Below are 13,284 nucleotides of genomic sequence, written 5' to 3'. Positions count from 1 at the left end.
AAGTCATAAAGATTCGCTTATAAACTGAGTTCGGGTTATAGGATGAAGCTGCGGACCTGGAATTAGCAGTAAAATGTCGACACAGTGCTGTCCTGCAAATTTGAGCAAAAGTTGTCAGGACGATGGCGCCCGGCGCCACGGTCCTCCGAAAAATCCGCGAAATGAAGGGGGATCTGTTCGTCTCTGCACAAGGATTCTAGATCTTCAATTTCAGCCGTGTACCTGCAACCTACACACAGAAAAGTGAAGATGATTGGGGGGTTAGGGATGAGGGGTTTGCCTTTAGGTCAAACCCCGATTTTGGAATTAACCAAGAAATGAGCAAGAGCTGTAAATGTAAATGACTGTAAAACAAGTACTAATACCTTGTTCTAAGGATGTTTGTATCCTTATGTGCGAAGGTTTAGATGTTGTATGTTGTATGTTGTAGTAGTATGTTGTATGTAGCATGTAGTATGTGATCTCCTCTTCAATGGTTGAATCCTTGTCTTGAATGCAACACTTAGCCTTGAATGGAGACTTAGAAGGAATGCTTGAATGCTTGAATGCTTGAGTATAGTTTCCACGCCTTTTTCATCATGTATTTGTCATATCCAAATGAGAGAGAAAAATGTAGTTTATATACTTGTCATTTAGGGCTGATAGACTGATTTTCCCGACCTTAGGCCGACCAGGAAAGTTAATTTCCAATTTGCAAACAAAAAGACCCGAGACCCCTTAGGAGACCGGGCCCAAAATAGGACCCAGGGACCAGGGCACTGGGCGCCCTGGTCCTGAAGGACCAGGGCACTGGGCGCTCTGGTCCCACCTCCCAGGACAGTAGGGTGCAAGGAGGTTCAGGCCAGGGTGCTTGAAAAATGCAGTTTTCAGTGTCGTGAGCAAGTTTCAGGGTCTCCATTCAGGTTGCATGTTGTGTCGCCATCGTGAAGACCAAAATGCAGTCGAAATTGCAAGTGTCGCAATTTTAGGACGCTACACGATGATTGATGACAAATTAATCGCAAAAATGACAAGATTGACAAGAAGACAAGGATCAATGACAAAATAGATCACAAGACGACAAGATTGATGATAGATTGATCAAAAGACAAGAATCAATGACAAATCGATCTCATGATGACAATATTGATAAGAGGACAAAACCCTAATTAGGATTGACGATGTCCAAAATGATGACAAATGAATACACACATAGATGCAACAGGATAAGATTTACCAAAATCATGACAAATATTGTTATCGACAAGACCAAATTCGGAAGTGAGATAAATGAAGAACACAGAAGAAAGAATCGATGCTCGCAAATGATAAAGACCAAGTGCGTGACATAGGAGAAATGTTAATGCGACGCAAAAACCTTAAAATAAGGCAATGCGCAAATGTTAAAGTATGATTCCGCAAGCGTTGACCATTTTTAGGTGTCTACAGTCACCATTTCATTGGTGAAAAATGTAAACATGGATTGATAACTTTCAATCCCGACCCTTGATTAACTCCTTCAATCTTGACCATCCATTGCCCCATTTTCACTATAGATAGAGCTCTCATTCCTCCATTTTAAGGATCCATGCAAGCTTTTAGTATCTCATTTATGCTCAAATTTATCAATACATCTAGCTTCTCTTTATAATAGGAATTAATCTAATAAGCATTTTAGAGTATTTCCTTTATCATTAACTAGTATATCATGTTAGGATAGTATTTCTACTAACCTTTTCATCTTATAATCTAGTTTACTTCATTTGTAGAATCATGCATAGATAGGATGCAATTCATGGTAAAATTAATCTAAATCATCCCCTGTTCTTGCATTCATCATCCCTAAGCCATTTTTCTCAGTTATCTAAGAGCAAGGGCATTGGCTTGAGGGACCTTGTGAGATAGAGAACCATGGAACCTACCTTGGGAAGTTGAGTCATTCTTCATGACTCCATAACTTGCACCAAGAAGTCCTATGGGTGTGTGGACAAGTCTCTTTGAATGCATTTTTCACATTTTAAGTTTCATTGGCCCGCTTTTCCTGCACACAGAAACTTATCATAATTTTTGAAGACGGGGTTCACACTCATTGATGGTCATTTTGCAATTCACCTTGAGTCTACATGAGCTACAAAAGCTTGTGATAAGTATGGATGATTGTCTCCTTCCAATATTTATTCCTTTCATATTTTAGGTGCCTACACACTGTGTTGTTGTTAAGTATTTATGTAGTCTTAAGACATCTCATGACTCCATTACATGTCTACACTTGGTTTTATAAACACAACTCTATCAAAACAAAAACAATATCACTAGTAAAACTATGACTATGACAATTAATACCCTTAGGACAGTCATAGAAATTTAATCTATTTTATTTGGTTTTTATCCACAAACCCTTCTGAAGGTTGAATAGGTCCCCCTCACCCCTCTCTTTGTCATCAACCACTTCAAAATACCAATCGCTTGGTCTTCCCACCAAATTCTTCACTCTTACTATCTTTTACTATCTGATACATAGAGATATAAGATTGTCCTCATGTCCAAACATGTACCAAATCTAATTTGGAGCCCTGGACACAACATAATATGATACATAGCATGAACACATGTCTTCCCACACTTTTGGGTGAATTTAAATGCATGGGAGCCCAAATTATACATTATTTACTCCTCTGGGTAAACTTACTTCTCTACCACTTCCCATCAAATTATGATGATTTTCATAATGAAAAATGAAGAGAATCAGACTGAAACGTCGAAAAATACACAGAAAGCCCCAATTTCATTAAGCAAAACTCTTGGATGGTATGCCAAAAGCCTATTTGTTCCCATCCAAGTGGGTTACAACCTCAAACTAGCATAAACTAACTTTCCAGCCATATTTTTAAAAAGTTACTACAAGAAATGCAAAAGTTGTCATGGCAAAATGACATTTTTCCCAATGGACCTCAAACTTTCACAATTAGGTCCCAATACATGAATATTTGAATGGTATGGCAGCTTCCAAAGAGGGTAAAGCTTGCACACAAATTGAACTGACATAAATATTACAATAAAATATTTATTCAAAAATGCAATTAACAATCTCCATGCACACCAATCATCTTCACATTTAATGTCTCTCCCTAGTGTTTCAATTTTTTAGATAGTTATTGATTTGATCAAGCACATGTCAATTATATTTATGGTAGAGTTTCAAAACCCTTTACACTTTGATGGATTTCATACCCTACTCTATGTCTCAACCTTGCATCTTTTCTATTCTTGTTTCTTGCATAGCCTGTCTCTATATTGTGCCACACACCATCTTTGTAGCCTTCCAAAGTAGTGTTATTTTTATTCATTGCCCCATTTACTAAACTCTATAAACTGCAATCTTGTATTTATTTTTAATTGATGCTTTCCTACATTGTTTGATCTGCCATATTGTTATAAATATCCTCTCTATTATACTTTGATGGATGTCGCATCCTATTACAAACCTCATATTTTGGCACTAGCAGAAAGGATATTAGCAAATGTTGTGGAATATGGCTTTTACATCTACCAATTGTCATTCCATCTTCTGCATATGGCTTTTACATGTAGAAGAAATAAATTTGATAAATAGGCCATATGGTGGATGATAAGTGGAGGATGTAAGTATGTAAGTACTAAAGGTGTGGAACTAGTGGCTTTGGTACATGAAAGTGACTAGAGATTGTGGAAGAAGGAATGGTGGAAGTTGGATCTATGGTAGAGGTGGTATTAGATGTTATTTATGCATTAAAATGTTAAGCTAATACTCATAAAATAGCTAGGAATCCAACTTAAGGCCTTCTATTTGTTAATAAATTTCTCTACTATTGAGCTACTACTCCCTTTGTTACCATTCCATTGTTGGCTTGAGTGTAGATTATTTTCAACACCCATTATAAGACACATTATAGGTTCTTGGGGCTCCTAACCTAACCTAGCTTTGATAAAATTTTGAGCTACTACTCATGGAATAGTTAGGTTACCAAGCTATGACCTTCTATTTGTTGTTAGAATGCAATCTATGACTAAGTATTAGAGGATCTTACTAACTTGGGTATCATGGTTTTATGTGTCTCTAACATGACTCCTAGTAACTATATAAGGATCTTACTAGTCCTAGATCTATGCCTTGTCTTTTTGATATGGTTCCTAGTGAGAATATATGAATCTTACTAGTTCTAAATGTCATAACTTTGTGTTTTGCAAGCTGCATGTGTGTTACCAATGTTACTCATATTACTCATTGTGTACTTCCCTTTTATCTCAATATTGTAGATTGACAATATCATAAGTCTTGGGAGATACCACCTTTCTAAACTTGTAGTCATATTGACTCTTCAATATCTTGGTGAAAGAATATTTGGTTTCTCCATATTTTCCCAAGAGTGCATGAGCATAATTTCATACTCTTGCTAACAGGGGGCTAAATATTGCATCATAAGTTATATCTCTTTATAAATATACACTAGGTTTGGACTCACTTTAGTGGTTGTGCCTTATTTATGCCTAATTGTACTTTATTTATGCCTAATTGTACTTAGGTTTGAGAATGTTTCCATAAATTTGGTTCTTTCCCTTACTCATGGAAATTGGACCTCAAATTTGAAATATGAATATTGGATTCACAAATAGTAGGAATTTCCTCTCCAAATTTGGACTTTTACAAAAGTTCATTTTAAAAAGGTGAAAGTTGCATATAGATACAAGTCTATTTCTCATTTCAAACCCCTATCAACTCCAACCCACATCTACCAATTTTTCAATCAAGCCATTCAAATCAATTGAGCATAGATCTATAATCAAGGAACAAGACATTCAAAGATACAACTTTGTTACATCAATTATGATCAACTACCTTATGTTTTCCATGATGAAAACATAAACTAACATGTTCTAGAAACATTAAGGCTTGTGTGGAACTTCATGCCAAGCATTTCAAAATTGAGGTATATTTGTCAATTTTTTTATTTACATTTATGTTTGGAACATATTAACACAAACTCTAATATTATGAAGCTTCCTCTGCTAGATACCTCCCTAGAATTGGTTCAAGATAACTCTCACACACATTTGTAAATGTGCAAGGAAACACAATAGACAAAAAAATTAGTAGAAAAGGAAGATTGTTTTCTAGCTAAATACATTAACATAAACACATGAAAAATTTAAGTAACTATCTGGAACTACCTCACGAGGGGTTGTGGTTGATAACTAAAAAAATGGTTTGACAATGGCCTCTCCTACTCTATCTTCTAATGAGAACTGGAAACTCATCAATGCTACCCACGAAAGGTTGATCCTTTAAACGGTTAGCTCGTTCTTCATTGTGTATACGTCCTAGTACCATGGTAGGGGCAAGTTGGGAGAGAGAGAAAAGATAAAGAGAGGTCGGTTGTCCTCTGGGCCATATAGAATTCATGGTGGTGAAAGGGGAAGACTAAACATCAAAAACTAAGGCATGGGGAAACATTAAAAGGCTTTTGATGATGTTGACCTAGGAACGACAAAGCACATGTAGTTGTGAAATGCAGTGGATAGCTCAAGCAATTGGTGGGACACAAACATTTCCTCATATATGTAAATCAATGAATGAAGGTGAAGATTCTACCCAAGAAATTCCTCATATTATGCAAATCCAAAATTCCTCATGCAAATATTATGCAAATCCGAAGATTCAATGAATGAAGGTGAAGATTTAGTAATTCCTCATATTATGCAAATCCAAAATGAAGGTGAAGATTCTACCTCAAATGGTGAGTGTGTCATTTGATCTTTCCAGGAGTTGAGGTCGATGCATAATCCTGCATGGGATTGAATGCACAAACGACTTGCCCTCTTTTTTTTTTTGTAAGTAATGCCCGTTGTCGTCGAAATTTTGACAAATGCAGGCATTTAAAAAATAAAAAATAAAAATTCATTGCTAATGCCTTCTCCGTCGAAACCAAATGTGAAATTACCGTCAGAATTCCGGTGAATTCGGGCATTTAGAAAATAAAAATAAAAATTGGTCACAATATACCTTCTTCGTCGAAAACCTTGGTCATAATTCTAAACCAAATGTATTAGTGATTGGAATGGTGGCTCAATGAGGTTTGGAGACAACTCATCCATCAAGATAAAGGGAAAAGGTACTCTGAATATTGATGGCAAATTGAAAGCACATGATCTATATTATGTGGAAGGCTTGAAGTATAATTTGTTGAGTGTGAGTCAGATGTGTGACAAAGGTTATCAATTCACCTTTGACTCTACTGATTGCTAGATAAAGAAGGAGATTATCGGTCATATTTTAGTTGCAAATAAGAGGACTGATGGAAATGTATACAATCTGAAAGAATGTTTTGAATCCCAATGCATGCTGGGACAAGTGGATGAAAGCTAGTTGTGGCACAAAAGATTAGGCCACATAAATTTTAATAACCTAGTCAAGGTGAGCAAGAATGGTTATGTCACACATATACTAGAGATCATCAAACCGGTCAGCACATTTTGTGATAAATGTGTTAAAGGAAAGAAAACTAAGGTGACCTTTTAGACTAAAGAACATAATACATCAAGGCCCTTAGAATTGGTGCACACGGACCTATGTGGTCCAACAAGGACAAGAGCTCTTGTTGGTGAGAGATACTTTATGCTTTTCATTGACGACTACTCAAGAATGATATGGGTGACCTTCCTCCATGATAAGTCACAAGATTATGAGAGATTCGAGATCTTCTAGAAGATGGTAGAGAAGGAAACTGGTTGTAAGCTAAAATGCCTAAGATCAGACCAGGGTGGAGAGTTTACATCCAATGAGTTTGAGGAATATTGTGAGAGACATGGAATCAAAAGGCAGTACTCAGCTCCAAGGACACCACAACAAAATGGAGTGGTAGAAAGGACAAATGGGACATTCAAGGAGATGGATTGGACCATGTTGAATGAGGCAAATATACTAGATATCTATTGGAAGGAAGCAGTTCATACTGCAATGTACACTCTAAACCAGGTGTGGTTGAGAACAAATAGCAATATGACACCCTATGAATTGTGGTATGACCGAAAACCATTAGTCAAATACATCAAATTATTTGAATTAAATGCTTTATCAAGAGAGATATGGATGGATTAGGTGGTTTTGATTCCAAGAGTGATGAAGGAATCTTCCTTGGATACTCAACTCACAACAAGGCCTATAAATGCTATAATAAGAGACTGAGAAGAGTCATTGAAAGTGTGAATGTTAGAGTTGGTGAATATCTACACAAAGAAAGACAACCACAAGACTACTGGTATGATGATACCGATGATGAAGGAAATGAAGTTCAGACTGACAATGAACTAGAAGATGAAACTGGTAAGTCCCCCAACCGGTATGTGTAGAAGAATCACCCAGAAGAGTATATCATAGGCAACAAATATGATGGTGTGAAGATAAGGAGAAGAATAGCCTGAAACAATGAGCAAGTAAAATTCTGCCTCATGACATAAATGGAAGCTAAAACCTTCAATGAGACAAGAAAGGATGAGAAGTGGGTGGTTGCCATGGAAGAAGAGGTGTAGCAGATTGAGAAGAACAAGACTTGGGAACTGGTCCCTAGACTGGCAGACAAAAACATCATTGGCACCAAATGGGTCTACCAAAACAAGATGAATAAAGAAGGTAGAATTGTTAGGTATATAGCTAGACTTGTGTGTAAGGGTTACTCACAAGTAGAGGGCATTGATTTTGAAGAAACATTTGTACCGGTAGCTAGACTAGAAGCCATTAGGATGTTTCTAGCCTTTTTAGCTTACAAAGGGTATAAAGTGTATAAAATGGATGTAAAATCTACCTTCCTCAATGGAAATTTGGAAGAAGTGTTTATGTTACATGATGATGAAACCTTTGTGTGTCGGTTGAAGAATGCCTTGTTGGGTTGAAGCAGGCTCCTATGGCTTGGTATTCAAGACTAGATAAGTATCTAAAGGAGCAAGGATTCAAAAAGGGGAGTGTTGACAACAATATATACATCAAAGCAGATGGGAACCACATCATTTTTGGAGGCAACACGGACAATCTTTGCAGAGATTTTGTTGATCAGATGCAGTCAGAGTTTGAGATGTCAATGCTTGGAGAGTTGACATACTTTCATGGTTTGTAGATATCATAGCTAGATAAGGGAATCTTCATCTCACAAACCAAGTATGCAAAGGACATGCTAAAGAAGTTTCAAATGAAGGACTACAAACTTATAAGTACCCCCATGGTGACCGGATGCAAATTAAGCAAGAATGATGAGTCACCGATAGTGCATCGGACCTTATATAGATCCATAATTGGCAATTTATTGTATCTAACTACCTCTAGACTGGAAATAGTGTAGGAAGTATGCATGGTGGCTAGATTTCAAGCAGCACCTAAGCAGTCACATATGAATGCAGTTAGGAGAATATTTAGATATTTACAAGGGACACTTAATCACATTCTATGGTACCCTAAGAAAGGGGAATTTATCTTGGAAGAATACATAGATTCTAATTGGGCAAGTTGCATTGATGACCGGAAGAGCACAACTAGTGGTGCAATCTTCCTAGGTAACCCGTAGGTTTCATGGAAAAGAAAGAAGAAGGATTAAATCTCCCTATCAATTGCTGAAGCAGAATACATTGATGCTGACACATGCTGCTCTCAGGTGCATTGGATGAAGCAGACTCTCAAGGACATATAGGTGGACATCTCTGAACCTATTCCCATATGGTGTGATAATTCTAGTGCCATCAACATATCCAAGAACCCGGTTATGCACTCAAGGATAGAACACAACCATCAAATATTAGTTTATCAAGAAGAAGGTTAAAGAATAGGAAGTAAAGACAAAATATGTCCCCACCAGTGAACAAGGCATATATCTTCACCAAACCATTACCAGTAAGCACTTTTGAGTACTGGAGACACAAGTTGGGAGTTGTGTCACCTGTCTCATGCACTTAAGTTTGTAAGGGGATATATGGTTCAAGGGGAGTTCATAGGAGTATCTATATCTCTTGAACCATATGTTGATCCCAGGGAAAGTTTAGGATTTTATGTATTAGTACCAGTTGTAATCACAAAGAGGAGATTTGAAAAAGGCAGAGTACCCATAGTCTAATCGGTAGAGTATGAACCAAAAGGGGAGAATGGACCAGTCATGACAGAATGCAGATTGTGTTAACGAGGGAGAATGAAATATATTGACCCTTTGTCGTTGTTGTCAAAGGGGGAAGAATATTTTAGCATTGAGACTTGCAAGTGTGTTGACATTAATTCCAAATGGGGAGATTGTTGGCATTAGGTTGACATTGATGTCAACCGGTATGGTATGGTCACCGATGAGTAAGTAGTGATGTCAATCGGTATGAAGGATGGAGTGTGTAAGTAAACATAAAAGGTATGTTATCGGCACACATGAAGTGCAACATCTACCGGTAAGAAGGATCACAGGCAAGCAAGCAAGTAAAAAAAACCATCAACAAGCAAGTAAAGAATAACAAAGGGATGTGAACATTGGTATACAAAGAGAAGTGTAATGCAACTAGCCAATGGACTTAGTGGATGGACTAATGTATTTGATGGCAGATCAAATTGATCCACCGATAGGTTAGTAGGTATGAAAGTCCACCAGTGAGGTTAGGTTATACCGCCAAGGTGAGTTGAGCCGGTAGTGTGTCTTGGTCGGTAAATGATGCCAAACCAATATAGCAATCTGAAGATGATACCAAACTGACATAGCAGACCAAACAGAGGTGTATGTTAACAAGGACGACAGGTGGACACCAGGTGGCAAGCATGCAGAGAACGGTGAAGTGCTCATCAACACGGTAGGTGATGAGTAGTTCGATATTAATGAAGAACCCCCAAATCACGGATCGATGGTAGAATATTGTGGCTTGAGGAAGACAAAGAGGCAAGATGATTGAGTTTCTCGTTGGTCGAAGGAAACAACTAAAGCATTAATGGCGATGTACAGAGAAAGGCCAAAAAACCTATTTCAGACGTCTAAAAAATAGAAACCGCGCATTGGAAGGTGAGGATATGGTGGTTCTGATTGATGTGATGAAGATCATCATTCCAGAAAAGAGGATCTGATTTGATTGGATGTATATTGAGTTGGTGGAAGAAATCCCTAGTGCACCACCATTTGAATATTGGTTTTGGTGGGAACCCTCAGATATAAACATGTGAACTTGAGACTAAAGAGGTTTGGATGCTAGATGTGAGTTGTGAGAGAAGAGAGAGCTTGAGCAAGAAGAGAGACTATTTGTTGAGAGATATTTCAGAGAAAGACAGAGTGACCAAGTGTGGTGTTAGAAGATAATACTGGTAAGAGGTATTTATTGGTAGTGATAGTGTAACCGGTGGCCTGCTATAGTTTAAACATGCAAGTGTATTGGCTAAGTTTGTACTCGTAGGAAGGCATCCGTGAGTGAGATAGTGCACGGTGAGGATTAGAAGAGGAGAATAAAGGCAACAAGTGACCAGTAAGTGATTAGAGAGAGTAATTTGATAACCAATAGTGGAAGAACTTGTGAAATAGAGGAGGTTGGTAACCGACAGACATAAGTTGATCAGGTGTTGTAAAACTCATTTGCAACAAGGTGTTATTATTGTATCAAGTTGTATTTATTTGTATTACACTGAGTTGGTACTTAGTTCAATGGTTGGTGCTCTTTGGGTTGGTGCCCTAAACCATTGTAATCCATTGTTTTATTGTGAGGTTGGATTGTAGAAGTAGACTATATCAATATTTCTCACTAAGGTTTTTCCTATATTGAGTTTTCCTCGTACATCTAGTGTTGTGAGTTGTGCATTTGTGTGTTTTCCTTTTTGATATCCCCTTATATCTTATTGGTTTGATTGATTAGCGCTTAAGTTGTTAACCGATACTCAAAGATTGTTTTAAAAGGTAAAGATTTCTTAGGAACCACTGATTCACCCTCCTCTCAGTGGTACATTGTGTTCAACAACATCAAATGTGGGCACATTATACTTGGATTGATTCATATAAGCTATTTATTGTTATAAGGAAGACACTGTTTGGGCTAGACTATTGATTGTAGCTTCGATAGAAGGATTGAAACTAGACATGTTTGATTAAGAGGGTGGAGTAATATTGTTGAATGAAGGAAGAGATTGAGAATAAGGAGGTGGGACACTATGATAAGTAGGTAATGGAGTTGGTTGGGTAATGCATAGAAAACTCGTGGGAGGAGTAAAGGAATTGTGATTGAAGGAGTTGCCCCCTTGACTAACATTTATATGTGGTGAATGTGATTGGGAAACAAGGGGAGCACTAATGATAGGAGAAATGAAAGAGAGGTATTTCTCCCATGACTAACATTTGGTATAACATTTTTTGTAGAGGTAGCCATGATGTTTGATGTGAAGGTAGGAATACTATTCATAGGAGTTGTTAAAGGAATGGAGTGATTAATTTGACTAGGAGGTTGTGTATAGCCTAGGTTTTCAACACAACTCTTCATAGGCATGATATTAGAATCAACAATATGAGCAATACCACGCGAGATATCAACACCATGTTATTAATTTGAATCATTCAATCAATGGGAGAGATTTACTTTCTGGGTATTCTTGACTCATCCAATCTTCACCAATTGATCAACAAATACCCTAGTTAGTGACTCCTCCTCATTGTGAGAATTATCAAGAGGATAAGCAAGAATATTTGTAGGATGGGAGGAACCACCAATATCCTCATTAGAAAAGCTAGCCAAATTAGGCTCCATTTCCTTAGTAATGAAACCTTGGGCAGCCTGAATTCTACAACTTCTTCTAATGGGGATAGTAGAGGTAGGACTAATAGTAGCAAAACTCGTGCACTAGGGAGAAAAATGAAATCTCCTAGGAATTTGAAATTTAAAATTAGGTTTTTGTTAAAATAACCTCTTAAATTAAATTTGAAATTATCTCGTAGAAGATAGAAATTTGAATTTAAAATTAGGGTTGAAAATGTCCTCTTAATTTAAAAAGTTTGAAAGGAGGTAAAATTAAAATTAAAATTAGGGTTTTCCAAATCTAACCTCTTAATTAAAATTTTGAGATTTTGAAATGTTGAATATGGAAGAAATCAATTTAATTTTAAAAATTAGGGTATATTTAGTTAACCACTTAATTTTAAAAATTAAATTAAAAATGGAAATGTGGAAATTCAGATTTTCTTTCAACCTTAAGGTGACCTAAAATCAATAAAATTTCACAAATCTATGCAATTGTGTAATAAAATCAGTCGAAACAAGCTCCCAAAATTTGAGCAGAAAAAGTCGGGACCAAATTGGTAGCGACTTGGTCCGAACACACAGTCTGACCAACTTTTTACCAAATTTTTAAGGAAGCAAGATATTGTGATTTAATGCTAATTCTAGAAGGATATGGGAATTGGAGATGTCAAGATATGCGAAAATAAGCCTTGAAGGTCAAATAGGACACACTTAGGATGTTTGATAAAATGATAAACTAAAAGTACAATAGAAAGGGCACACTTAAGGGCCAAATTTTATGATGTTTAGAACGACAACAAGAGGTTGTAGATTTAATTGAACCAATTAAATTCTTAAAGGAAAATTTGAAATTGCACAAGATTAATTTAATTTTAAAAATTAAGGTTTGTTGCATAAATCGCTTTATTTTAAAAGTTTAAATTTGAAAATTTGAACGTTGCAAAGAGAGAAAATGTTTTTTTCTTGAAATTGAAGCAAATACAAAATTCAAGATCTACACAATCTACAAGGTCAAATTTAAAATTAAAAAATTAGGGTTTTGGAATTTAACCACTTAATTTTTGAAAATTTTGAAAATTAAAAATGTAAATGAAAACTTGAATTGCAAAATTCAAGAGTTCTCAGATCTAAAACAATCAATCCAACTTAGACAAATGACAAGCTCAATTTTGAATCTAAAAATTAGGGTTTTTGTGAATTTAACCTCTAAATTTTTGAAAATTGCAAGGAAATTAAACTTGTAAAGGAAAATTTGAATTTTAAATTGCATGCACTTAAATCTAAAATCAAAAGTCATAATTAAGGGTGTAAGATGTCGGGTTCACCAAAATGTAAAGGTGAACACTAGCTATGAAAGTGATGTAACGATTAAGTGCATACGCTATATTTTTAAAAAATGATTGCAAAAATGAATTAATGAATTGCAAATGAACCAAATATGAAAATGAAAATCATAAGCATGCACAAGACACACCGGGTTCACCAAAATGTAGTGTGGAAAATTGGGAGCTTAGCGAATTCTCCATGTGGGAAGGGAAAATTCAG

This window comes from Cryptomeria japonica, chromosome 7 (assembly GCF_030272615.1).
Source record: "Cryptomeria japonica chromosome 7, Sugi_1.0, whole genome shotgun sequence".
NCBI lineage: Eukaryota > Viridiplantae > Streptophyta > Pinopsida > Cupressales > Cupressaceae > Cryptomeria > Cryptomeria japonica.
Note: the sequence above shows the minus strand (reverse complement) of the source record.